The following is a 27,189-nucleotide window of genomic DNA, read 5'->3' as shown; positions in this document are numbered from 1 at the left end:
TAAATAAATAACCATGCTACCAGATGATTTTAAAAAGAAAATAGAACCCTCTAAAAGCCAGTGAGTTTAAGAAAGGCTTGACAGAAGCCAGACTTGAGGAGTAACCCAGAACTGGGTGTCTATATGATGATGGAATTACAGAACAGAAATATAGATGAAGATAGCCAACACAAGGGACAGAGCCAGAAGACTGATTGAATAAATGAATTAATAAATGAATGAATGAATGGATGGAGCAAAGATGGTTTGGCTGATCAGGCTTGAGTGTTGGAATGGATTCTGTGCTTCTGAACTGAATCACTCCTCTTCCCCCAGTACAGATACTAAGGACTTAAGCCAAAACTATAATTTACTATATCCTTTCTTACTTTGGGCTTGCTCATGGAAACAGGAAGCTTTTTCTACTGGGTTTAGGGAGAGTATGAAAGCCTTGTTTTGGCACTATTTGATTTACCAGACTTATTTTGTTTTAAATTTTTACACACACACACATACACACACACACACACACACACACACACACACACCCCCATTTATACATTTGCCTTTGTAAATACTGTTAACCACAGGCATTTATTAGTCTGGGTATGCTTATTGACAATGAAGTTGGGAGTATGCAGTTAGAGGCAAACATCCTTAGAGAAGAAAGAAAGAAAAATTAGTTTGAGAGAATACAGTCTCTTTTTGAGAACTTAGAGCTAAAAGAGATAGAGAATGAGTGAGTGGTTAGGTGGAGGGAGGGAAATAGGGAAAATTGAATCTCTCTGCTCACCACCCCATCCCATTCCACCATAGCTAGACACATTTTACAGTTGAAGAAACTAAGGTGTTATGTTCCAAATGATTTACTAATCAAAATAATTTAAATATGAATTTAAAAGCTCAAAAAACATTTTGCCTTTAGAGTCATAATTCTAGGCTTATCATTAGAAAAAATAAACCTCACTAAAATTAGTGTTTTTATACATATGCAAGGGGGACAGATAATACTGCTAATTAATGTTGACATCAGTGGAATTTTGGTACATATATGTAGTATAGTAAGAGTTAACATAATATAGTGGGGAAATGTCAAATACATGACTGTAGGCCTTATGCAGTACATGACACTCATAGGTACAACCAAAATCAGATTAAAAAATAGTTCCTGATTCTATGTGTTAATATTTTGGTAAATTTTTATAAGTCATATGTGGCCCACAGGGATCCTTATATATAGTTTTGTGGTCTTTATTTCTATTTTAGTTTAACACTACTGGTATAATAGAATTTATTCAATCTTTTCAGTTTTATTCAACTCTTCTTTTTCTTGGCAAGATACTAGAATGGTTTGCCATTTCATTCTCCAGATTATTTTACAGATGAGGAAACTGAGACAGAATTAAATGATTTTCCCAGGATACACAGCTAGTAAGTGTTTGAGACTACATTTGAATTCAAGAAGAATCTTCCTGATTCTGAGCCTGATACTCTATCCACTGCAATTACCTAGCTGTCTGTAATAGAGACCACGTTTCATATTTAAAAATATCAGAATTCGAATCTTGTCTCTGATACCTATTGGTTGTATGGCCATGGGCAAACTACTTAATTTTTTAGTGCCCAAGGCAATCCTCTAGACTTGTAAACTGCAAAAGATTAGCAACTAATACAGATTAGTATTAGTAGAGAAAATTCTTTGCTGAGAGTTTCCTAGGCAGATGAAATCAAAGGTTTTACTCAAAAGAAAAAATTGGGAAAGGAAGTTAAATAAATTTACTGAGCCAAGGGAAAATCAGAAACTTTATGAGCAAAATTACAGACCACTTTTCACACAAATTAAGTCTGATCTAACCAATTGGAAAAATATTAAATGCTCTTGGATAGGGCGAGCAAATATAATAAAGATGACAATATTACCTAAACTAATCTATTTATTTAGCGCTATACCAATCAGACTCCCAAAAAACTATTTTAATGCTAGAAAAAATAACAACAAAGTTCATATGGAAAAACAAAAGGTCAAGAATTTCAAGGGAATTAATGAAAAAAAAATCAAATGATGGTGGCTTAGCTGTACCAGATCTAAAATTATATTATAGAGCAGCAGTTACCAAAACTATTTGGTATTGGCTAAGGAATAGATTAGTTGATCAGTGGAATAGATTAGGTTCAAGGGATAAAACAGTCAACAAATATAGCAACCTAGTCTTTGACAAACCCAAAGATCCCAGCTTTTGGGATAAGAACTTACTGTTTGATAAAAATTGCTGGGAAAATTGGAAACTAATATGGCAGAAACTAGGCATTGATCCATACTTAACGCCGTACACCAAGATAAGGTCAAAATGGGTTCATGACCTAGGCATAAAGAATGAAATTATTAATAAATTAGAGGAACATAGGATAGTTTACCTCTCAGACCTGTGGAAGGGGAAGGTCTTTATGACCAAAAAAGAACTAGAGATGATTACTGATCACAAAATAGAAAATTTCAATTATACCAAACTGAAAAGTTTTTGTACAAACAAAACTAATGCAGACAAGATTAGAAGGGAAGCAATAAACTGGGAAAATATTTTTACAGTCAAAGGTTCTGATAAAGGCCTCATTTCCAAAATATATAGAGAATTAACTCTAATTTATAAAAAATCAAGCCATTCTCCAATTGATAAATGGTCAAAGGATATGAACAGACAATTCTCAGATGAAGAAATTGAAACTATTTCTAGTCATATGAAAAGATGCTCCAAGTCATTATTAATCAGAGAAATGCAAATTAAGACAACTCTAAGATACCACTACACACCTGTCAGATTGGCTAAGATGACAGGAAAAAATAATGATGATTGTTGGAGGGGATGTGGGAAAACTGGGACATTGATGCATTGTTGGTGGAGTTGTGAACGAATCCAACCATTTTGGAGAGTAGTTTGGAACTATGCTCAAAAAGTTATCAAACTGTGCATACCCTTTGATCCAGCAGTGTTACTACTGGGATTATATCCCAAAGAGATTATGAAGAAGGGAAAGGGACCAGTATGTGCACGAATGTTTGTGGCAGCCCTTTTTGTAGTGGCTAGAAACTGGAAACTGAATGGATGTCCATCAGTTGGAGAATGGCTGAATAAATTGTGGTATATGAATATTATGGAATATTACTGTTCTGTAAGAAATGACCAACAGGATGATTTCAGAAAGGCCTGGAGAGATTTACACGAACTGATGCTGAGTGAAATGAGCAGGACCAGGAGATCATTATATACTTCAACAACAATACTATATGATGACCAGTTCTGATAGACCTGGCCATCCTCAGCAACGAGATCAACCAAATCATTTCCAATGTAGCAGTAATGAACTGAAACAGCTATGCCCAGAGAAAGAACTCTGGGAGATGACTAAAAACCATTACATTGAATTCCCAATCCTTATATTTATGCCCACATGCATTTTTGATTTCCTTTACAAGCTAATTGTACAATATTTCAGAGTCTGATTCTTTTTGTACAGCAAAATAACATTTTGGTCATGTATACTTATTGTGTATCTAATTTATATTTTAATGTACTTAACATCTACTGGTCATCCTGCTATCTGGGTGAGGGGGTGGTGGGTAAGAGGTGAAAAATTGGAACAAGAGGTTTGGCAATTGTAATTGCTGTGAAGTTACACATGCATATATCCTGTAAATAAAAGGCTATTATATTAAAAAAAAAAAAAAAAAACCCAAAAATAAAATAAATAAATAAATAAATAAATTTACTGAAAATGAGAGTTTATTTACATAAGTACTTTCAGACCATATGATTTCTCTAATCTTTATAGCTAAATTGTCAGAGAATATGCTACATGGTTGCTGTTTTATAAATGAAGAAATTCTATAAGAGAAGTTCACTTCCCTGTGATCACATCTTGGAAATTGCACAGCCACAGAGAGAATCTAGACCTGACTGAAGGCAATTGTTCTTTACAAGATAAATAAAACTTGCTCCTTTTCCTTTAAAACTCATTCAAAAGTCTTTTCCTATTGGGCAAAGGTTTTTAGATTATCAATAACTTTAAAATTAACAAATTTTTTAAATTAACTATTTTTTGTTAACTATGTTTCAAAATATTTTTATTTTAAAAAAAGGAAATAGATTCCCCTGTAGTCTTTAAAAAAAGTATCAAAAGCATTATGTAAGAAGAGGTCCATATGTTTTATTAGATGGGCAAAATGGGCCATGCTATACAAAAAGTTAAGAACTTTTACCTAGAGTGACTATTTCTGTGATAAATAATGAATGTTTATAAATAACAAATAGATCTTGCATTTTTTTGGATCCCCTTCCCATTCTATGATAAAAATCTTGTTTCATTTTTTAAATGTAAGTACCAGTAATGTACTTATGATCTATGCTGCATTTTTCACATGGTAGGGTTCAGTAAAAGTCATTAGTAATGGGAGAGCCCCCAGCTCATTTGGATTTTGTATATGTATATATATATAGAGAGAGAATTTTTAAAATACCTATATATATAAACATATATTATTTCATATAAAAATATATATTTTTTCAAATCAAGCAATGCAAATAAAAATACAAAAGACCAGAATGATCGTTATGGAAACAGGTGATGGTGGTGAAAGTAGGTGATGGTAGTAGACTTGGTGATGATAGTGGAGCAGAGTATGATCTCTCTCAGATGAAAAACTCTTTAAAACTTTAAAATCATGATACCCTCATTGTATACAAACCTAGAGATTACAAATGCCCACTGAACAATGATGAAAGAGAATGAAACATGAAATGAAGGAACCAATAAAGGTAGAAAAAAACTGAGATTTTGTGCCTTGAAATAGAAAAGATTGAAGGAGTAATCAGCCATCTTCCAGACTCAAAAAAGACTATGTGACCTATAATTCAGAGGACAGAATAAAGAAATTGATACAAATTCTTATAAGACTGATTGAAATTGGACAAAAAAGGAACTGCATGGAAGAAAAAATTACTGCTGTGATGATGACTTCCTAGAGCTCTTGAATATATTACAGATAAAACATCTGCTAAGGTAAATTAATTTGTGACCAAGCTAGAGAGACAGTGCTTGGCAGTAGTCAAATCCTAATTTTTTCATCTAGCCCTATTATTCATGAGGGGAGATATACTCCAAAATAAGAATAGATAATGACTTTTTTGCAGTTCAGGTTATATTCAAATCTTGCATATGACATGTATTAACACAATGGTTTAAAGCCTGAAGATTTTTTTATGTGTGATCAAAAATTGCATTCTTTTCTATTCTATCCATAACCTCCAATTTTTGAATTTATAAATGCTATGAAGACAATAATTAAATATATCACTGTCATAACAATAGTTTGTGAGTTTGAGGAAAAGGGGGAGGGAAAAAAACCCATCAGAAAAACCATATCCTTTAGTTGAAATTAAATCATAATGGACAAATAAAAGTTAGAGATTATAATCAGGGATAATAATTAGAAGATTAAATGTAAAATCACCATGACCCACCTCCTCCTTATAGATAAACCAGCTGGAACAAAAAATGTTCTCTGAAATGCAGGGATCAGCTGATAGAAGGTGGGGAACGTATTTAAATTACACTGACAAACTTATTGTAAAGTTTCCAACTCATTATCTGGGACACTGACATGCTAGAGGAGTTAGAGGTAAAAGAGACCTTATAAGCTATTGTCTATTCTCCTCATTTTATGATTTAGAAACTGATGTACAAAGAGAGTAAGTGACCTGCCCATGTCATACAGCTTGTAATTAATTGCTTGAGATGGGATTTGAATCTAGATCTTCCATTCTTCAAGGCTATCCCTTATTTGACTATATCCTTCCTGTTTCTTATATCATTAATTAATAAACTAGATGATCTTTTTAAAACAGGAAGATCGCATTTGACTCATTATTAATCAAATATTTACTTATATAAAAGAGTTGATTATTTCATAGGATTTAAATCTGGAAAGAACCTTAGACATCAACCAGTCCAATCTTATTAATTTACAGATGAAAAGAAAAATAAACCTGAAGCCCAGGGAATGACATTGATTTAATCAAGGCTTCACAAGTAGTATTAAAATTTGAATACAATTTATTGAATTCCAAATTTGGTGTTTTTTTCCTATTACTTCATGTTTCCTCAAAAATGCTAAAATTTTCTGAATTCCTATTTAAGTTTAAAAATCATCTAGAGGAAGTAGAGAAAAGAGTAAATTCAGAGTCAGATTTGTCTCTAGCTTTGCTATTTACTGGGTAACCTTAGAAAAATAATATAATGTATTTGAGTCTCAGTGTCTTCACCTGTAAAACAGAAATAGTATTATTTGTAGCACCTATCTCAAAGGGTTGATATGAGATTCAGAAGAGATAATGAGTGTGTGGTAAGCAATCCTTCTTTTTTCCCAAAAAGAACATTTTAATCATCTTTTAAAATCTTAAGTCTCTTACAAAGCCACAGCATACTTTGTGATATGTAAAATGTAAAACTGGGCTCATCCAAGACCTAATTTGCAAATGTGAATGTGGTATGTTGCACTCACATCTTGCTTTTTGCTTATATTGGGATCCAGAAATTCATTTCCCCTGCCATGAAACAGTGAATGTTCTCTTTATACCTGATGGGTGTCTGTCCCATGATTGCTGAACATGTCATATCATCTTTTACTGGCCAAACCACCTGTCACATAGTCAAAATGGTTAGTGATTCCACCTGTTCCACAAAGGTTTCCAGGGAAACCAATGAATTAAACATTAATTATAAGAATATATGCAAATAGTCAAAGGACAAAGCTTCATTTTGAACAACCCATTTAAATGGAGAAGTAAAAATGGCTGCAAGATTCTTGGGAACAGAGTTTAGAATATATTTTTTAAATTCAAATACATGTGGCAAAATAGGACTTGGCCTCCAAACATTAAGCAGTGTTGAATTTAAAAGAATTCTTGACTTTTCACACCACAAATTCCTATAGAACTAAAATCCACAAGATGTATGCAAGCTCTCTGTTTTTTCCTCATGAAACCTTTAATTCATATCCACTAAACAGATTTATTGGAAAGAGTACTGGCTCTGTATTTGGAGATGGAGTTCAAATTGATTTACTATTTGAGCAAGCTTGGCCCAGTTCTTTAACTTTCCTGGACATCAGTTTCTTCATCTATAAAATGAGAGTGTTGGATTAGATTCTAAGGTTTCTCATAGCTCTAGATTTATAGTGCTACAAAGATTTGTCAATTTTCTATTGGTTAACGGGTCTTCTAGGAAGTATGCATATATGTATAGACAAATATTAAATTAGGCTTTTTCCTTTGAAAGAACTTACCCTTTTAATCTTCCCAGAATCCTTTCTGATTCATCTTTTAAGATCTTAGTTTTCTTCCTGAATTTTTATATTACCTTTCTCGGAATGCTTGGGTTATAGCTCAGTAATTGCTAAAGGGCCCTGCCTCTTAGGGATGACAAACTCTGTTCCATATTGTTAGTTTTTTGTTCATGTTCATTCTCATTCTCATTTTCATTCTCTCTCCCTCTCCCTCTCCCTCTCCCTCTTCCTCTCCTTCTTCCTCTCCTTTTCCTTCTCCCTCTTCCTCTTCCTCTCCCTCTTCCTCTCCCTCTCCCTCTCCCTCTCTCTCTCTGTATATCTCTATTTCTTTCTCTATCTGTGGATCTTTGCTTCTCTGTGTGTCTCAGTCTCTATCATCTCTCCTTTTTAGTCCTTATTTCCTCCCTACTACATCTTATCTTTTGCAAGGGTCAATACTGAAAAATTACCCATGCATATATCTTGTAAATAAAAAGCTATAATAAGAAAAAATAAAAATTAAAAAAAATATTGTTATTCTTCCATTTTCATTGCTTCAATAATTTTGTGTTTTTTTTTTTTAATTTTTAGTGGTTCAGCTTATTTTACCCTATTTCAGTTCCTATTTCTCATGGATCTCATATTTTAATGGCAGAAACAATGTTTGAACAACTATGTACAAACAAAATATATGTACAGTATTAAAATATGGAGGGGATGTAATCTCGGACTAAATTAAGGTGGAATGGGAAAGAATTCTTGAAGAAGGTGGAACTTTAAATAAGATTTGAAGGAAGCCAGAGAAGCCGAGTGGAAGAGATTAGGTAGGAGTTCAGGCATGAGGAAGAGTCAAGTGAAAATGCTCAGAACAATCTCTGGTGCTTTGGTGGATTGCTTTGAGGAAATAACAGTAAAAATGTCAGTGTCACTGAATAACCAAATCCTTGAAGAAAAGGGAATAGGAATACTAGAATAAAAGGAAGAAGATTGCTTGGGAAACATTTTAAAGGCCAAGCAAAGTATTTTCTATTTCTTCCTAGAGATAAAAGAGAGTCACAGGAGTTTATTGAATGGCACATGGGATGTTATATATAGTCACAAGTAAGCTTTAGAAAGATCAGAATGGAGGATGAGTAGTGTAGAAAAACTTGAAGCAGGGGAACCAACTAGTAACCTATTTCAATAGTCCAGAAATGAGGGGATCAGGATTAGTGGTAGAGATCAGGGAACTCATATTTCCAAATTTGGTGCTCTTTCTACTGTAGAATACTGCCCAGAGTGACTGGTATTGCTTGGCTTTATTTTAACTTCGTTTCTCTTAATTGTTATTTATTTGTCCAAAACTTACCACATAGTCTTTTGGCACAAGATATAGGACATTCAGGACAAGAAGCTACTTGAACATGAAGTGTGTTTGGAGAATCTGCTATCTGTTTTCTGGAAAATGAATACAAGTAAATATAAATATTATATTTCAACATCTCATTTATCCAAATGTGACACGTGTGAACTTCGATGTAACACAGAATTTTAGCAGTAGTTAAAAAGAAAAAAAAAAGAAAGTCTCTAAGAAGTCAAATTAGATACTATAAACACAGGTAGAAAATGAAGCTTCTGACATAGCAGAAGTCCATAGAAAACTTTTCCTTCTTATTTCTGACACAGTACCAATAAACATAAATAAAAGACTATCATGTATCAAATACATATTAAAATCTTCAACTTTCTAGGGAATATTCTATGAATATTATCTGTATATCTACATTTCATTTATCTGATAGAAAGGAATATTCTAACCTACTTTATATGACTTTTCAAAATGAACAGAACCCAATTTCACTTTGGAATTGAATTTCACAGAAGATTGTTAATTATAATAACTATTCACATTTCTGCAGTGTTTTCATGTATACAAAACACTTCTCCCCTCTAAATAAAAGGGAATATTCATAGTACAAGTATTATTATACTTCCTTTTTTTTCCAGATGAAACTTCCACTTAGAGAACTTAAGTGACTTTGTCAGATCATGAAACTAATATCAGAACCAGGATGTAAACTTCAAGACCAATTTTCTTTTTATGTGTGATAGATACAAGGGTTCTTAATCTGGAGAGCTGTGAACTTTAATATGTATAAAATACACATAAATACATACATATGCATATGCATATACTATATATATATATAAACTAGAATAATCCTATGTATTTTTCAATCCTATATGTTTTATTTTATACATTTAAAAACCTTATTATGAGAAGGAATACATAGATTTCATCAGATTGCCAAAGGCATTCATGATACACAAAAAATTGTTGAGAACTTTCCACTCATTTTAAATATTCCTTTATGATAAAGATTATAGAATCTAAGGAGAAATTTTGCATCAGTTTAAGAAACAGTATGATAGGGAGGGAAGGCTTCATTTCGGTTCACAGGACCTGTGTTCATATCCCCATCCTGATACTTGTTACTTGTGCAATTTGGCTTCTCCGGGCCTCAATTTCTTTACCTTGTAAAAGGACTAAATGAACCCTAAATTCCTCTTTAACTATAACATTTGCTTATATGAACTCGGGAAAAACTGTTTTTGTTTTGTTTTTGCTTTTCAAGGGAAGTGGGATAGGAAACACTCCTCCACTCTGGCATACTCTACTCTGTTCTTGTGTTTTTCACATCTTCCCAATGTTCCTTAATGAAAGTTTCTATTCTGACCTCACTCATTTTTTCCCAACTCTACTTCATTTGACAGAAAATGAACTTATTCAATTCCATAATTGTTTATTAAGCATTTATTATGTCCAAGGCACTTTGCTAAGAGTTGGAAGACCACTCTGTTTGCAAAGATTGCTTCTACGCAAAAACAGATGTTTGAGGCCTCAGCAATTTAAAGATAGCTATATGAAGGAAGATTAGTGTAAGAGATTTTGTATAAGATAAATAGTTTGCCATTGCCATATTCTTCTCTTTTCACAGTGTTGTTTGATGATGTTGCTCATCCATCAATGTTGAATCACTATTCTGACCTTTGTTCTAATATTGCTACTTAATTATCTGGATTTATTTACTTGATCAACTTTTTGGATTGATTCCAACATGGCATAGCAAATGATTTCTGTATTATATTAATAATCATATAGGTGCTTTCCATTTTGGAAGGCATTCCACAAATAGTATGCTACTTTATTCTCACACCCTATGTAGAAGCAATTATCATTCTTATACATATCTTCCTTATTTCAAGTCCAACACTCATGGCAAAGTGCCACATGGGTGTTTCTAATGTGGCTTGGACCATATCCTTTTCTCCCCCAAAATGTTCTCACCCTCTGGTCTTTTTAAAATAAAATCTGATGGTGATAACATGCTTGAAAATTTGAACTCTTCTTACTCCAAGCCCAGTCACTAGCCAATATTTGAAACTGCCTCCATGGACAAATCTGGGGCTTGAATCCCAACCTTCTCTCTTCGAATCCAGAGATTTTTCCAAAGAACTTTATTGGAGTTGTACATTGGAAACAATATGTAATTGCCATCTAATGTCTCTCAAAAGGGATATAATGGAAAAGTACACTTCTACCTATTGATGTCTTATTTCTATCCTTTCATTAAATGGTTTGAGATTGATTCTCTTCACATGAATACTATATCCACTGAGGGGCTAAACTAGGAGATTACTTGAAAAAAAATACAATTTTGTCAGTCTAGCAGCTCTGAGTTTTGGAATTCCCTCTCTATCACGATAGATCATAATAATCTGTAACTAGTCAATGAATCCTGGGAGCTACCTAAAGTAAACAGAGATTAAATGAAATGTCAAAAATCACCCAGCTAGGAAATGTCTGAGGCTTGACTTTAGCACTCTATCATTCTTTATTTTTTGATGCCTCTATTAAAGGTAAAAATTGCTGGTTGCATAACAATGTTTACAGGATCATAGGTTTGGAGTTTAAAGGGACCTTAGAGGTCATCTAGTCCAAGTTTCTCATTTTATAATGCTCAGAGTTGTTAATGACTTGCTTGTCATTCAACTGGTAACAAAGGTAGGATTTGAATCCAGATCTTTTGATTTCAGATGTGTTGTTCTTTCTTTCATACACTGTCATTTTTTGCTGTTACTTATTGTAACTTATTGGTTGGTGAATAGAGCCTATGTTTCAGGAACTAATGTACCATAATAGAATAGTCCTCTCCTTATAGAGAACAGGAAAGGCAAACATAAAAGTATTAAAAAATTTTTTTTCAGTGCAGAACACAGCTTCTCAACCAATCTGATGTGCACTGACTTTCATCATTTATTGAAAGAAGTGAATTAGGTATGGAGCATACTACAGTGCTTGGAAAAACTATGATCCTTCCTTTGACTGGATGGGTGATTTTATGATCCACTGTCCATGTGGATGAAATCTAACTATGTGTTGAAATTGAGGAATGTTTCACATTAATAATGCCTATGATTAATTAGCATACCAGTTAAAGGATTGCACTTATTAAATGTAAGGCCATCATGTTCCAGCTCTGGGTCTGTACTCCTACTCTGTCTAGACAACTTGTAAATGCAAACCTTTCATCACAAGAGAAGCCAGGAAGGAATGTGTCAGGGGCAAAATGGTTAAAGCAGGGCTTCTTAAGCTTTTTCCACTTTCAACCTCTTTTCACCCAAGAAATTTTTATGCTGCTCCGGGTATATAGTGTATAAAATAGGTGTACAAATCAAACATTTACTGATAATAAATCATAATTTTTCATAAATCATTCAGTTATGTGACTCCATATAGGGGTCATAACCCACAATTTAAGAAGTTTTGATTTAAAGATGGGTTATGTTTGAGGGGTCATTATGATCATTTATGTGTTTGAAGAGTATGATTATAAATATGCATATACATATGTACACATGTATGTATACATATGCTATATTCCTTAGTAGAAAATTACTACTCAATTAAATTTAATAATATATTGTGATGAGTTTTACAGATAGAAAGAAAGACAAAATAAATGAAACATTCCTTATTGTTAAGGAGCTTAATGTTGAGGCATTTTTTTAGGTCACTTAAACTCTGAAACATGGAGACTGATGATACTGATTTATATTTAAGCTGTTTGTTAATTACTCATGATATCCATCAAATATTTCTTCAATTGACCCCAAAACTGTGGCCAAACACCCTCAATAGTAGAAGAACTATATAACTAAATTCTGGCTTCAGGATAATAAAGTATATAGGAAAGTCACAAACATAGGTACGAAGTAACCACAACTTCCTTTATTAAGTGTAAAAGTTCATAAAAATAATTTGCATATGTGGTTTAAGTTTTAAATAAGTCCTCTGAACTAGATAGAGAAGGTATTATTAGCTTCACTTAAAAAGGGAAGAAATTAAAACCTTGGTGTGGTCGCAACCATGAAATCATATCAAAATTTGATCTCAAAAACGGACAACTAGTCCAAGCTCCTCAAAAATATCAGAGTTTAGATTTGGATGCATATTTTTCTACAACAGATTTATAACATTTAGTCTCAACAGAGGCTTCACTGCATCAACAAGAAAATCTTTTCACTCTCCTTTCATTAATTTTTAATAATACCATGTTCCTGAAAAAAGTACTTCAAAACTTCTTTTCTTTTCAATTTTCCCTTACCACCCTCTTGCCTAACTAAAGACTTTATCTCCTACTTTACCAAGGTAATAGAGAACATTCTCTTTCAGTTCCTTTTTCTGTCCTATATATCTCAAAAGTTTTTAACCTTAGCCTCCATTTTTTTCTCCTTTATTGCAGTTTTTGTTAAAGAGGATACTTCTCTATTTATTTTGAATTTTATTTCTTCCCTTCTTCATCAATAGCTTTTAACTACAATAATACTCTTTCTCTGTTTTCTTCAATATTTCTGTATTCAGTGCTTCCTTCACCTTTGCCTACCTTTATGCCTAAGTCTCCTTCATCCTTAAGAATTTCTCACTACTCCAAACCATCCTCTCTTCTATTTTTCTATGTCTCTCATTTTTCTCAGGTAAATTTCTAGATATAAACTACACTCTTTTCCTCTGTTTTCTCTCAAAGTGAACCTGTGAGTTCATTACTCAATTGAACTTACTCTTTCCAAAAGAACTCTATCACCAAATCTAATTCCTCCTCCTTAATTCTCGTCTTTCTCAACCTTTCTGTAGCACTTGACACCATTAACCATTTCTTCCTCCTAGATTTTATGTTTTCTTTGAGTGTTCCTTGTAATACTGCTCTCTTTATTCTCCTGCTACCTATCTGATCCATCCTTTAGAGTCCTTTTTAATCATTAATCATCAATAGTATGCTCATCAATTGTGGATATACCTTAAGGATCTGCCTTAGGTTCATTTTTCTTTCTATCTTTCTTTTATTGGTGATGTCATCAGCTTCTACAGATTTGATTATCAACTCTACTTCAGATCTATCTGTCCTACCCTTGTATTCTGATTACTCCTCTCTTGCTCTAGTGAGTAAAATGATAGTTTCTGATCTGGTGATGTTAACATATACTCACCCATCCCTATTGTCCTCCATGAAATCAATGAAATCATGGCCAATTGAGTCTGGATGCCTTTTTCTAGATATTCCATTGGCACCTCAGAATTCAATGGGTTCAAAATTGAACTCACAGTCTTCTATCCTAAAGTTTTTGTTTTTCCAATTATCTTATTTCTGTTGATGGCATTATTTTTAGTTATTTAGGTTTGAGTCATTTATGACTCTTATTTCTCATTCACTTCTCATATAAAATCTTTTTATGAGTCCTATTATATCATCCATCTCTCTTGCATTTGCCTCTTTCCTTGAACAACTACAGCCACAATCTTAATTTAGGTCATTATCACTACTCACTGAGGCTGACTATTATTTTTATTCCTAATCTCTCCTCTCTCCTATACGTTCTTTGCATAGCTATAAAAATAAGTTTTAGAAAGCATAGATTTGATCATAGAGGCAATATAGCTGAGCAAAGAAAGAGCCATCTTTGAAATCATGAATACTACAATTTAATTCTGTTTTTTGACACAAGATCACAAAGTTAATTGGATCTTGGAAAAGTTAATTGATTTCTGAATACTCTTAGAAAACCTTGAAGACTAAATTGTAGGATAGATGCTGACATATTGGTAAAAGTTTTCTTATGTGGCTATCCCTTATATCACTGAAATCATAGGACCAGTTCTATCCTTCTATAGGTTTGACCATGCCACTGTCTTGCTTAAAAACCCCAGTGGGTATCTATTATCTTTAAGCTAAAATGCAAATCTCTCAGCCTGATATTTAGGATCCTCTGTAATCAAATTCTATCTTAACTGGTTACTCAACATCATTTTACTTTTTTCCCCATATATCTTGTTTTAACCAATCATGACTGCTGTTTCCCAAATGCAAAATTCAATCTCTCATCTACTTATTAAAAAAAAAAAAAGCTTTTGCCTCATATTCACCGTAGGGAAAATTCATTCTGTCCTAATTTATGCTTAATGCTCAGCTCTGGTGTTACCTGCTCTACATAGCCTCCTTGGTCTTCCCAATTAAAAATGTTTTCTCTCTACTCATACATTCCTAGAAAACTTTGGATCCTTGCTTTAGATCCATTACTCTTTACCTAATATTATATTAATTTGTGTATTTATACCCTGCTCCTCTATCATTTTAACTGAATGTAAACACCAAAATGAGTTACATCATATTTGTGCTTCAGGTATTTGATGCATATAACAAACTTAAATTCACAATTCACAAATGAATATGTCTTAATCTCCTTTGGAGTATTATTAACAAACCAACCATTATCTGGAAGTAATTCAAAGACACAAAGAATAATGAGTGTTACTCTAATGGAGACCAAGTCTTTATATATTTACCTGGTTAGATGGACTAACATGGTTTGTATTCACCACTCTTTTGCTATAATGCTACTCTAGAACAGTACTATACCACTTTGTAACAGTACTATACCAAAAATGAATTATATCAGGCCATAATTTGCCAGATGTGGACATGTAATAAACTTCATTGCAAGAAGCATCTAAAAAAGTAGAGAAAAGTCATTGGAAGCAAGAAGATTATATAAGGTAAAAAAAAAAACTGTAATTATAGAGTCATAGGACTTTTGTTCAAATCTCACATTTGATGCTTATAGTTTATGGAATATTGGGCAGCTCTTTTAAATTCCCCTCACCTTTCCTTCCATATTTCTAAAAACAAGGATGCTTGGACTATGTGTAATCTACAAAGCTTTTTCTATTTCCACGATCCTAAATGCATTAGGGCAAATTTGGAGGGAACAGTATTTAAGTTTGAGAATAAAATTATTGCCTTCCATTAGAACAATAAATTAGAAAACAAGTGTGACCAAGATATTAATCCTTCTCCCCAATCTTTTTGTACTTTGAGTATCCTGTGTTTGATTTGTCAATATTTTTAGTCTCCCTTAAAATACTGTTAGTTTGTTAGAAGTGACATGTTTACTTACTTTTAATGGTTCTTTCATTAGGAGGGCTGGTAGTGAAAGTACATTCTCTGCCCAAATTTTTGCATTTCTAGCAGGTTCTGGATTCCAAATCTTAAATTAAAATGACATTTATATACATTAAAAATTTGTTGTTATTATTTAGTCAGTTTTCAGTATTTTTGATTTCTTTGGGATTTTCTTGGCAAAAATACTAGAGTGATTTGCCATGTACTTCTCATTTTACAAATGAGGGACTAAGGCAAAAAGTTAAGTGACTTGTCCAAAATCATACAACTAGTTAGTGTCTAAGGTCAAATTTTCTTTCTTTCTTTCTTTCTTTTTTATTTACAGGTTATATGTATGGGTAACTTTACAGCATTAACAATTGCCAAACCTCTTGTTCCAATTTTTCACCTCTTATCCCCCCACCCCCTCCCCCAGATGGCAGGATGATCAGTAGATGTTAAATATATTAAAATATAAATTAGATACACAATAAGTATACATGACCAAACTGTTATTTTGCTGTACAAAAAGAATCAGACTCTGAAATATTGTACAATTAGCTTGTGAAGGAAATCAAAAATGCAGGTGGGCATAAATATAGATTGGGAATTCAATGTAATGGTTTTTAGTCATCTCCCAGAGTTCTTTCTCTGGGCGTAGCTGGTTCAGTTCATTACTGCTCCATTGGAAATGATTTGGTTGATCTCATTGCTGAGGATGGCCAGGTCCATCAGAACTGGTCATCATATAGTATTGTTGTTGAAGTATATAATGATCTCCTGGTCCTGCTCATTTCACTCAGCATCAGTTCGTGTAAGTCTCTCCAGGCCTTTCTGAAATCATCCTGTTGGTCATTTCTTACAGAACAATAATATTCCATAATATTCATATACCACAATTTATTCAGCCATTCTCCAACTGATGGGCATCCACTCAGTTTCCAGTTTCTAGCCACTACAAAGAGGGCTGCCACAAACATTCGTGCACAGACAGGTCCCTTTCCTTTCTTTATGATCTCTTTGGGATATAAGCCCAGTAGTAACACTGGTGGATCAAAGGGTATGCACAGTTTGATAACTTTTTGAGCATAGTTCCAAACTACTCTCCAGAATGGTTGGATTAGTTCACAACTCCACCAACAATGCATCAATGTCCCAGTTTTCCCTCATCCCTTCCAACAATCATCATTATTTTTTTCTGTCATATTAGCCAATCTGATAGGTGTGTAGTGGTATCTTAGAGTTGTCTTAATTTGCATTTCTCTGATTAATAATGACTTGGAGCATCTTTTCATGTGACTAGAAATAGTTTCAATTTCTTCATCTGAGAATTGTCTGTTCATATCCTTTGACCATTTTTCAATTGGAGAATGGCTTGATCAAATTTTTTTCTTTAAAATTTTTTTAAAAGAATAGCTTTTTTATTTTCAAAATATTTGCAAAGTTAGTTTTTAATATTCACCCTTGCAAAACCCTGTTTTCCAATTTTTCCCTCCCTTCTCACACCCCTTCTCCTAGATAGAAAGTAATCCAATATATGTTAAACATGTGCAGTTCTTCTATACATATTTCCATATCTATCGGCCTACACAAGAAAAATCAGATCAAAAAGGAAAAAAAAATTGAAAGGAAAAAAAGCAAACAAACAACAAAATAAAATGTGAAAATACTATGTTGTGATCCACACTCAGTCCCCACAATCCTCTTTCTTAAAGCAGATCGTTCTCTCCACCACAAGTCTATTGGAACTGGTAAGGTCAAATTTCAAATCATGAAAATGCCTTTCTGACTCTATGTCTAGCAGTCTATCCACTGAGCAAAAAGTACATCATGTAAAATGGAGCTAAAATATGATAAATTTCATCGAGGATTATTTATATCCCTCAATAGAACTCAGACAAAATTCCAAAACTCTGCTACCTTTTTTTACCCAATGGTCTACTGGCTACCTAAGTACTACTCCCAGACTTCCGAGGGCAGAGGTTACCATAAAGGTTTTCAAACCTTTATTAGGTATTACTTAACCCATTATTCTTAACTTTTCTTCCTCTGGTCAGATTTCTAAGGATATTTTCTTGAGTACCCTAGCCACCTTCTACTTTTCTCACATCAGAATCTCCCCTTCTCAATGGTTATAGACCTGGGTTTCTCCAGGGCCTACATAGAAAATGAATATAGCTATTTGCACAGGTTTGATGACCAGGGATTTACCAGTTACTGAACTGAGATAAGAATGGATCATCAGCCCTCCCATTGTATTTTGAAAACCATTGAGACTTTTCAATCTGCCCTTCAAACCCTTAGGCTTTGTAACTTCCTTGCCTCTTGTAGCAATGCTGATATCAGTCATTTGTGTTGTCTCCTTCAACTGCCTTTTTTATTTGTGTTCCTGATACTTATAGTGTTTAGCACTTGATAAGCACTCATGGATGTTTTTGTATTCACTTTCATTCTATTTAGATTTGCTCATTTATAAAATGAAGATGTCAGATTAAAACAAAAGATTTTTAACTTTTTTCTGTATTTTGGCCAGCCTGATGAAGACTATGGATAATATTTTTAAATGTAAAAAATGAAAAAAAATTATAAAGGAAGCAAATTCTATTAAAATAAAATTATCAAAAAACATTAAAAATATGGACCCAAGGGTAAGAATTCTTGATTTAAAGTAATCTTTAAGTTATTTTTTTGTTTTAAAATTATGATCCTACAAATAACATGTATGAACAGATTTTGGCCTGTCTCTATTGCTAAGCTTTTATTCCATTTTCCCCCCATCTAAGTATAGTACAACAAACTGTGCATGTGTTACTAGGCAAATATACTTAGAAACACACCAACATGTCATAAAGCTGTTGGATTCTAATCCATTTGATTGGAAATGTACAAAGAATACCCTCAACCCTAAAGATTCCTCCCAAAGAATTACCCTGCATATATAATTAGAAGTATGAATTAAACTGATTTTAAGCTCTAGATGACCTCTACCAAAATGTACAAATGTAACAATACATGTGGTTTACAAGAGTAAAATAGATGATTGCTCTCACTGGTTTAGAAACTGTACCCTAGGTTCAATTTATTTTTTTAAAAAATTGTGATATTATACATACTGTGGTTAATATTTTGGATGTCACTATAAATACTTTACATATATATGTATTTATATATGCATAAGTATGTATGCATATATGTAGATATATGCAGACACATAGACATATACATATATATATATAGATAGGTATATAGATAGATAAATAGATACATATTCTCTTTAAGTGTGGAATTTGAAAAAAGTTTATTCTATTTTTAAATATGATTTTGTTAAATTTAGGGTTTAATTTTTTTCAGCACAATGTAGTTTTAATTATATAATAGAACTCAATGGGAAAATAAGATTTTTCTTAGCATTTTATACTATTGACCTTCCCCATTTTCTTCTCATCCCATTCTCTGATCTTATTAATGTAGCCCAAGTGAGGGACAATAAAAGTGATAATAGTGGGACTATAGTAAAATATTTATATTAAAAATATTGTGCAAATGGAATTGATAAGACTTGGTTGGATGATGTGTGGAATGAAGTAGGCTGGAAAGAAAGTATTAAATTTGATTTTAAAATGAATATAAAAATATTAATAATGAGAAGAATGTTGTAGACTTTAACAGACATGAGGAAATCGGGAAACAATTTAGTTAAGGGTGAAAGAGAATGGATTTTGTTTTGATGTATTTGAGTTTGAGTAGTTGCTAGTGGCACAGTCATTTGGAGATATATAGTCTGGATATGGAAAAGAAGTCAAGTTAGACATGTATATCTGGAAGTCATTTGAATAAAAGCTTTGTCTGAAGTTTAGTGAATGGGTGAAATTATCAACTCTGTTGCAAAAATGAAAAGAAAAAGTCAAGGATAGATCTTTGGTGTGCAGAGAAGGGATTATAAAGTAGTGAATGCCCTTCACTTGGGCTACATCAATAGCCCTCTAGAAAGTGTTGTTTTCATTCTCCATCTTTCCCTCCTCTGATCTATTCTACACACTGATGTCAGACATATTTTTAATGCCCAGGGTCAATCTATATCTATAAAATCTTCAAAGTTCCTAACTGCATATAAAACTATATCTAAGTTCCTTATCTGAAGCATTTATAACCTTTTACTATATGTCCCTAATCCCTTTTTCTTTTCTCTTTCATACTTTTCTATTCTTCTGAAAAATTGGATTATTTGTGGTTTCCCAAATGCCTCTTATTTTCAGCCATGACATCTCTCTTTAGACATCTTCCTTTACTTCAAACATTATTTTCATCTTTACCTATTGAAATATTATTACTTGAGAGGATTCTGGGAAGATGGCAGAGTGGGAAAGAAAAATCTAAGCTCTTCAGGTATTCTTTACAAACAAAACAAAATAGTTCCTTGGGAAAATGTAGAGTAGCAAAAATAAACAAGAGGTGGGACAGAACTTGGGCCAAGTGGATATGATCTCAAGAAAGTTACTAGGACAGAGATTTAGCTCCTACAAAGTGTAAACACTTCCAGGTTATATCTCCTGGGGGGAGTTGAGAGTGGGGATTGGGGCATCCGAGTCAGATTGAAGGAAGATTGAGGAAACCCCTGCTGATAAAGAACTCCAAGCCCATCTGTGTGTGCCAAGGATAAGGAGAAAACAATTCTATAAGAAAGATCTTTAAGATGTATAAGAAAGAAAACAATTCAAATATAATGGAATCCAATGAGAATCACCCAAGACCGAACAGTGGCTAGATTAAAAGATTGAAGATCTTGATATCAAAAGACAAAAGAAATAGGATTGTCAGAAACATATATCATAATTAGCAAAGTTAAGCATAATCCTGAACAATAAAAATGAATATTCAATGAATTGCCATAATCTCAGGATATTGTAGCAAAAAGACCTGAACTTGATGGAAAATTTGATATAACAGAATCAAGAGAAATATAAAGTAAACATCAAAGAGTAATTGCAAAGAACTCAATAAGGACAAACTATCTATACTTTATATGTAGAAATGTAAAACATATGTCTAAGATTGTCATTAATAATTAGCTAGTTCAAAAGAAAGATTGGGCTAGAGCTAAAAATAATGTGATCCTCAAAAGCAAAACCATATAGGAAAAGATAAAAAGAGTAATTATAATATACAAATGAGTTGCAGGAAGAAGAATTGACCTAGAAGAATTAGTTGAGGGAGGAGGGTTAGTAGTTCTGAAAGCCTACTCTCATCAGAAATGCGTTAAAGAGGGATCAATACATGTATATCTAGAGAAATATAAAAGTCTTCTAAATTCAGAAAGAAATAAGAGGGTAAGAGGATGCAGAGGTAGGAGAGGATAAGGGAGGAATTTTTTTTTAGAGGAAACCTATCCATCATATCAGGATTAAAAACAAATTGTTTAAAAGGGACTATATTTAGAAGTGAATAAAAATCTTCTAAATGTATAAAGAAATATTAGGGAATAGGATAAAGAGGTATAAAAGGATATTCAGATTTGCAGAAATGGAATAAGAAAAGGAATAATAGATTAATGTAAATGGGATAACAAAGGAACAGCATATATATTTTGAATGCTACAGAAATCTAAATTCAAATAGAAACAATGGGGCAAGGACAGAAAGGAGAGAGAGGAAATAAAGGAGGGATCCTTGAGTAGGAGTAGGTTAAGTAATAAGAGGGTAAAGTAATGGGTAGAAATAAAGTTAAAGAGAGTCAGGAGGAATAGGAAATTTCACAAATTTAAAATAAATATCAGGAGTAGCATTTATTATGTAAAAATATCAGGGACCATAAACATGATCTCAGACAAAGTTAAAGCTAAAAAAAAAAAAAAAAAAAAAAAAAAAAGGTTTGTCCAAAGGAAAAAAAAAATAGGCAAGCCACCATATATTATCCATATTAATCAAAATTGTCTTAGATTACCTAAAGTAATTAGTATAAGGCTAAAGACAGTATGAAAATATTATGAAAATATATCTTCAGAGAAACAGAGGACAATTATATCATCTTACATAGTGACGTAGGAATGTGTATGATGATAGATATCTATGTATGTGTATGTATGTATACATGCATGCATAAGTTTGAGTAAATGGTTATGCATGTATACATGTATACATATACACATACCTACATACATATATCTATTTGTGCTTACCTATAGCCTTGGAGGGGAAAAAGGAGAAAAATAAAGTGAAAAATGCATAGCAGAGAATAAAACCTAGAAGAAAGCAAAGACAACATGGACATCTTTGAGTATAATGTGTTATATTTATTATACAGGTTTTCTTGAAATGAAAATTTATTGCTTTATATTTTGAATTCACTCATGTTTTGCTATGCATGTGGAAGTTTTTCTTATTTTGTATTTAAGTTTAAAGGAATAAAAGAAAAGGGCATTATCTCTATAAATTCCATTCTTAATCCTTGACCTCCCTCAATAATTGTTTTATAATTTGATCTTGTAGAAAAGCATATGCTTTTCTTTTTGCACCTACCATATTTTATATATATTCTATTTAGTTGTATTCATGTTTTAGCATTCCCCACCAGAGTATAAGTTAATTACTGTCTTCTCTCGATCACTCTGAAGTTTAAAGAGTATTAAACTTGAAATCACAGGACAGAGGTTCAAAATCTTAGTTCTCCCTCTTTTTCCTGAGTGAGATGGACAAATCACTTAAAATTTGGTTTATCCATTTATGAGCTGATTTCTATAGTCATATCTAATTCTTAAGTATGATTCAATTTCCTTTTATCTTTAAGCCATATCATCTGTACTCCACTTATTAACTCTCTCTCTCTTTCACACCTGTCCAAAATCTTTCATTCTATCCCTAGAATGCCAACCTCTAATTGGTCAACTTTCACTTTATCTTTCCAGGAACCAAGAATTCATACCACTTCCTCATCTTTCTAGATACTTTGTATCTAGAAAACTCCATTGAGTACTTAGATACTTATGAGCTCTCTAAAGGTGTGAACACAAGCATCATTTCTATCAGTTGTACTTAGTACCTTGTTTCAGGTTCTGGCCCAAAATATCTCCTTCTAAGATCAAATCAATCATATTGAACCATGCCAAATTAGATAATTATTGTCTCTATCAACTCCAATAGCTTAACAGTTTGTAAAGATTCCAACAAACTAGTATGGCAGAAACGAGGCATTGACCCACACTTAACATCGTACACCAAGATAAGGTCAAAATGAATTCATGACCTAGACATAAAGAATGAGATTATAAATAAATTAGAGGAACACAGGATAGTTTACCTCTCAGACCTGTGGAAAAGGAAGGAATTTATGACCAAAGAAGAACTAGAAATCATTACTAATCACAAAATAGAAAATTTTGATTATACCAAAATGAAAAGTTTTTGTACAAACAAAACTAATGCAGACAAGATTAGAAGGGAAACAATAAATTGGGAAAACATTTAAAGTCAAAGGTTCTGATAAAGGCCTCATCTCCAAAATATATAGAGAATTAACTCTAATTTATAAGAAATCAAGCCATTCTCCAATTGATAAATGGTCAAAGGATATGAACAGACAATTCTCAGATGAAGAAATTGAAACTATTTCTAGACATATGAAAAGATGCTCCAAGTCATTATTAATCAGAGAAATGCAAATTAAGACAACTCTGAGATATCACTACACACCTATCAGATTGGCTAGAATGTCAAGGAAAGATAATGCTGAATGTTGGAGAGGATGTGGGAAAACAGGGACAATAATGCATTGTTGGTGGAATTGTGAATACATACAGCCATTCTGGAGAGCAATTTGGAACAATGCTCAAAAAGTTATCAAACTATGCATACCCTTTGATCCAGCAGTGTTACTACTGGACTTATATCCCAAAGAGATCTTAAAGAAGAGAAAGGGACCTGTATGTGCAAGAATGTTTGTGGTACCCCTCTTTATAGTGGCCAAAAACTGGAAACTGAGTGGATGCCCATCAATTGGAGAATGGCTGAATAAATTGTGGTATATGAATATTATGGAATATTATTGTTCTGTAAGAAATGACCAACAGGATGATTTCAGAAACGCCTGGAAAGAGTTACATGAACTTATGCTGAGTGAAATGAGCAGGATCAGGAGATCATTATATACTTCAACAACAATATTATATAATGATCAATTCTGATGGACCTGGCCATCTTCAGGAATGAGATGAACCAAATCAGTTCCAAGGAAGCAGTAATGAACTGAACCAGATACACTCAGCAAAAGAACTCTGGGAAATAACTAAGAATCATTACATTGAATTCCCAATCCCTTTTTTTTTTGCCTGCCTGCATATTTTAAAAAATATTTCCTTCAGAGGTTAATTGTACACTATTTCAGAGTCTGATTCTTTTTGTACAGCAAAATAATGGTTTGGACATGTAAACTTACTTTGTATTTAATATATACTTTAATATATCTAACACGTACTGGTCATCCTACCATCTAGAGGAGGGGGTGGGGGCAAGGAGGGGAAAAATTGAAACAAAAGGTTTGGCAATTGTCAATGCTGTAAAATTACCCATGCATATATAATTTGTAAATAAAAAAGCTATAATAAAAAAAGTCATGGAATTAAAGGGACATATATTTAAAGATGGAAGGGAACCTCGAAACCATATAGTCCAATGCCCCTTTTTTACATGTGGAAAATATGTATTTTTCATTGATGAAAAGATTGATGAAAGAGAAGAAGTTTTTCAAAATCCAACAATCAGTAGGCTTCCTCAGAGGTTGTCTAATCCAAAAGTCTTCTAGAAACAGAATCTCTTCTATATCATATGTGAAAAGTAATTGAACCTTTTCTTGAAAAACCTTTAGTGATGGGAAAAACACTATCATTCTACTTTTGAATAATTATGTGGTTATTTTTTTCTTTTAGATTGAACAGAAATTTCCTTTGTAATTGTGAGCTTGACCTTTGGGGCTAAGTAAAGTAAGTTCAAACCATTAGTTGATGATCTGCACTTTCTTGAATATTGTCTACTACATTCAGAATGGGGTTGGTATTTTTATACTCATGAGCATCAACTGTCATCCTTGAAATTGATTCCTTATTTTTAAATGTAATTTTAAAAGAGCTTAAATATCATCTAATTTATTTTCTGGGAGACTTCATGCTAACCTAAAGCATTCTGTAAAATAATTTGGAGATTGCATGCTTTTAATTTTCTATCCTCCTTCACTGCCCTCTGTTCTAATTTCTTCCCTGATCCACTACTTATTTTTAATAGCTTTTTATTTTATTTTCAAAATATATGCAAAGATAGTTTTTAACATTCACCCTTGCAGAAGTTTATGTTCCAAATTTTTCTCCCTCCCTTTCTCTCTCCTCTCTACTAGATAGCAAGTAATCCAATATATGTTAAATACATGCAATTCTTCTATACATATTTCCACAATTATCATGCTGCATAAGAAACATAAAATCAAAAGGAAAGAAAAATAATAAATAAAACAAAAAGCAATCAAATAACAACAAAAAAGGTGACAATACTATGCTGTTATCCACATTCAGTTTCCACAGTCCTCTTTCTGGATGCAGATGACTCTCTCTCCATTATAAGTCTATTGGAATTGGCCTGAATCACCTCATTGTTGAAAAGAGCCACATGCATCAGAATTTATCATTACACAGTTTTGTTGTTGCTGTGTACAATTTTCTCTTGGTTCTGCTCACTTCACTCAGCATCAGTTCATGTAAGTCTCCCCAGGCTTTTCTGAAATCATCCTGCTGATCATTTATTTCTTATAAAACAACAATATTCCATAACATTCATATACCATAACTTATTCTGCCCTTCTCCAAGTGATGGGCATCCATTCAGCTTTCAGTTTCTTGTCACTACAAAAAAGGTTGCTACAAATATTTTTGCACATGCTGAAACACGACTTATTTTGAATATCAGGTATGTAATGAGTACTTCCAGTAACTGTATTATTTACTGAGCATTATAATTTATGAGTTCCTAGACTCAACTCTTATCCTTAGTTACCTAGTATCCTACAAGGAGCAGAACCATAAATAAGTATGTTTCATGAAAATAAATACATACCTTCCCAGTAGCCTGTTGAAACAGAATCACCCAACATATAAGTGACAAGGGTAGCCTGAGAAGAAATCAGAATATGTCAGGGGAATCAAAAAGAGAAAATGAATAGGATTGCTTGATGTATGTTTTCTTATTGAAATTTATGAGGATTTGCTTTCCAGAAGTAATTTAACTTCTGAGTGGACTTGCATATCTAAGTTGGAACGTGACACTCTCATGTGTAAATAATAGGGTATTATAGATAATGATGGTTACAAGATGCTCTAAGAAGCAAAGTCTTCTGACTACTAGTACAACTAAGATAAACTTAGAATCAGAAAATAGGAAGACTTTCAAAGGTCAACTTATCTATTCTCATACTACTAGCATGTGGAACTTTACATTTATGCTTTTGTTGACTTTCATGGAAAAGACCCTGAAGTATCCCTGATTATCCTTACCCTGATTCTCTACGAGAATATTTTGTGTAGCTTTGTTAACTCCAGGGAGGCTCTCTATGGTATTTACCTAAACTATAAATTTAAAACTCCCCATGTAACTATTCTGTCTAATTAAGCTTAAAAATTTCCTTCCTATAATTGTATGATCATTTACTGACAAGATGCCTTTATAGAACAAGAAATAGTTACAAATATAATTAATGTCATGTTACACAGGAAGAACAGGATGGATAACTACCTATACCCTGACTCTTTTCCAGTAATAACACTCCTTCTAGACTATGAGTTATCATTTATCTACCTACTATTCCTTCTCCCACCCCATCTCTCCATTACTCAATTCCAAATAGAAGATTTGAAGGAATCTCATAGAAAGAGATTATATCCACCTCCCACTTCCCTTTCTTTTATTCTTGTATTACTTAGCCCCAGTCCACTTATACCCCAATATAAATCTAATTGTCCAGCTTCTTTTTTCCCATCTTGGATTTCTGTTCTCTAGTTATCAAACTTACCCTCATTCTGTACCTCTTTATTTTGAACTCTTCTCATCTATTAACCTTCCCTGAGATGTGGCTATATTCTGATGACCCTACTTACTCCCTTGATCAGACTCTACCTCTTGCTATATCCTAACTATATACCCCTTTACACTTTTCCTCTCAAATATCCACACAGCCTGAAGAGTACATTCTTTCTCTCATATTCCTCCCATCTTCTATAAATCTAGCTTTTCCCAAGGACACCAACAGTTTCTGGTACTCTCTTCAGGAGTCTTTCCCTCTCATATACATATACTCCTAATTCTGTACTACCACTTCTATTAACTCCTCCTTTACTGCCATATTAATCAATATCTCCTTTTCTGAAGTTCACCTAATTAACAT

This window comes from Sarcophilus harrisii, chromosome 4 (genome assembly GCF_902635505.1).
Source record: "Sarcophilus harrisii chromosome 4, mSarHar1.11, whole genome shotgun sequence".
Lineage (NCBI taxonomy): Eukaryota > Metazoa > Chordata > Mammalia > Dasyuromorphia > Dasyuridae > Sarcophilus > Sarcophilus harrisii.
This window is presented reverse-complemented; position numbering follows the sequence as displayed.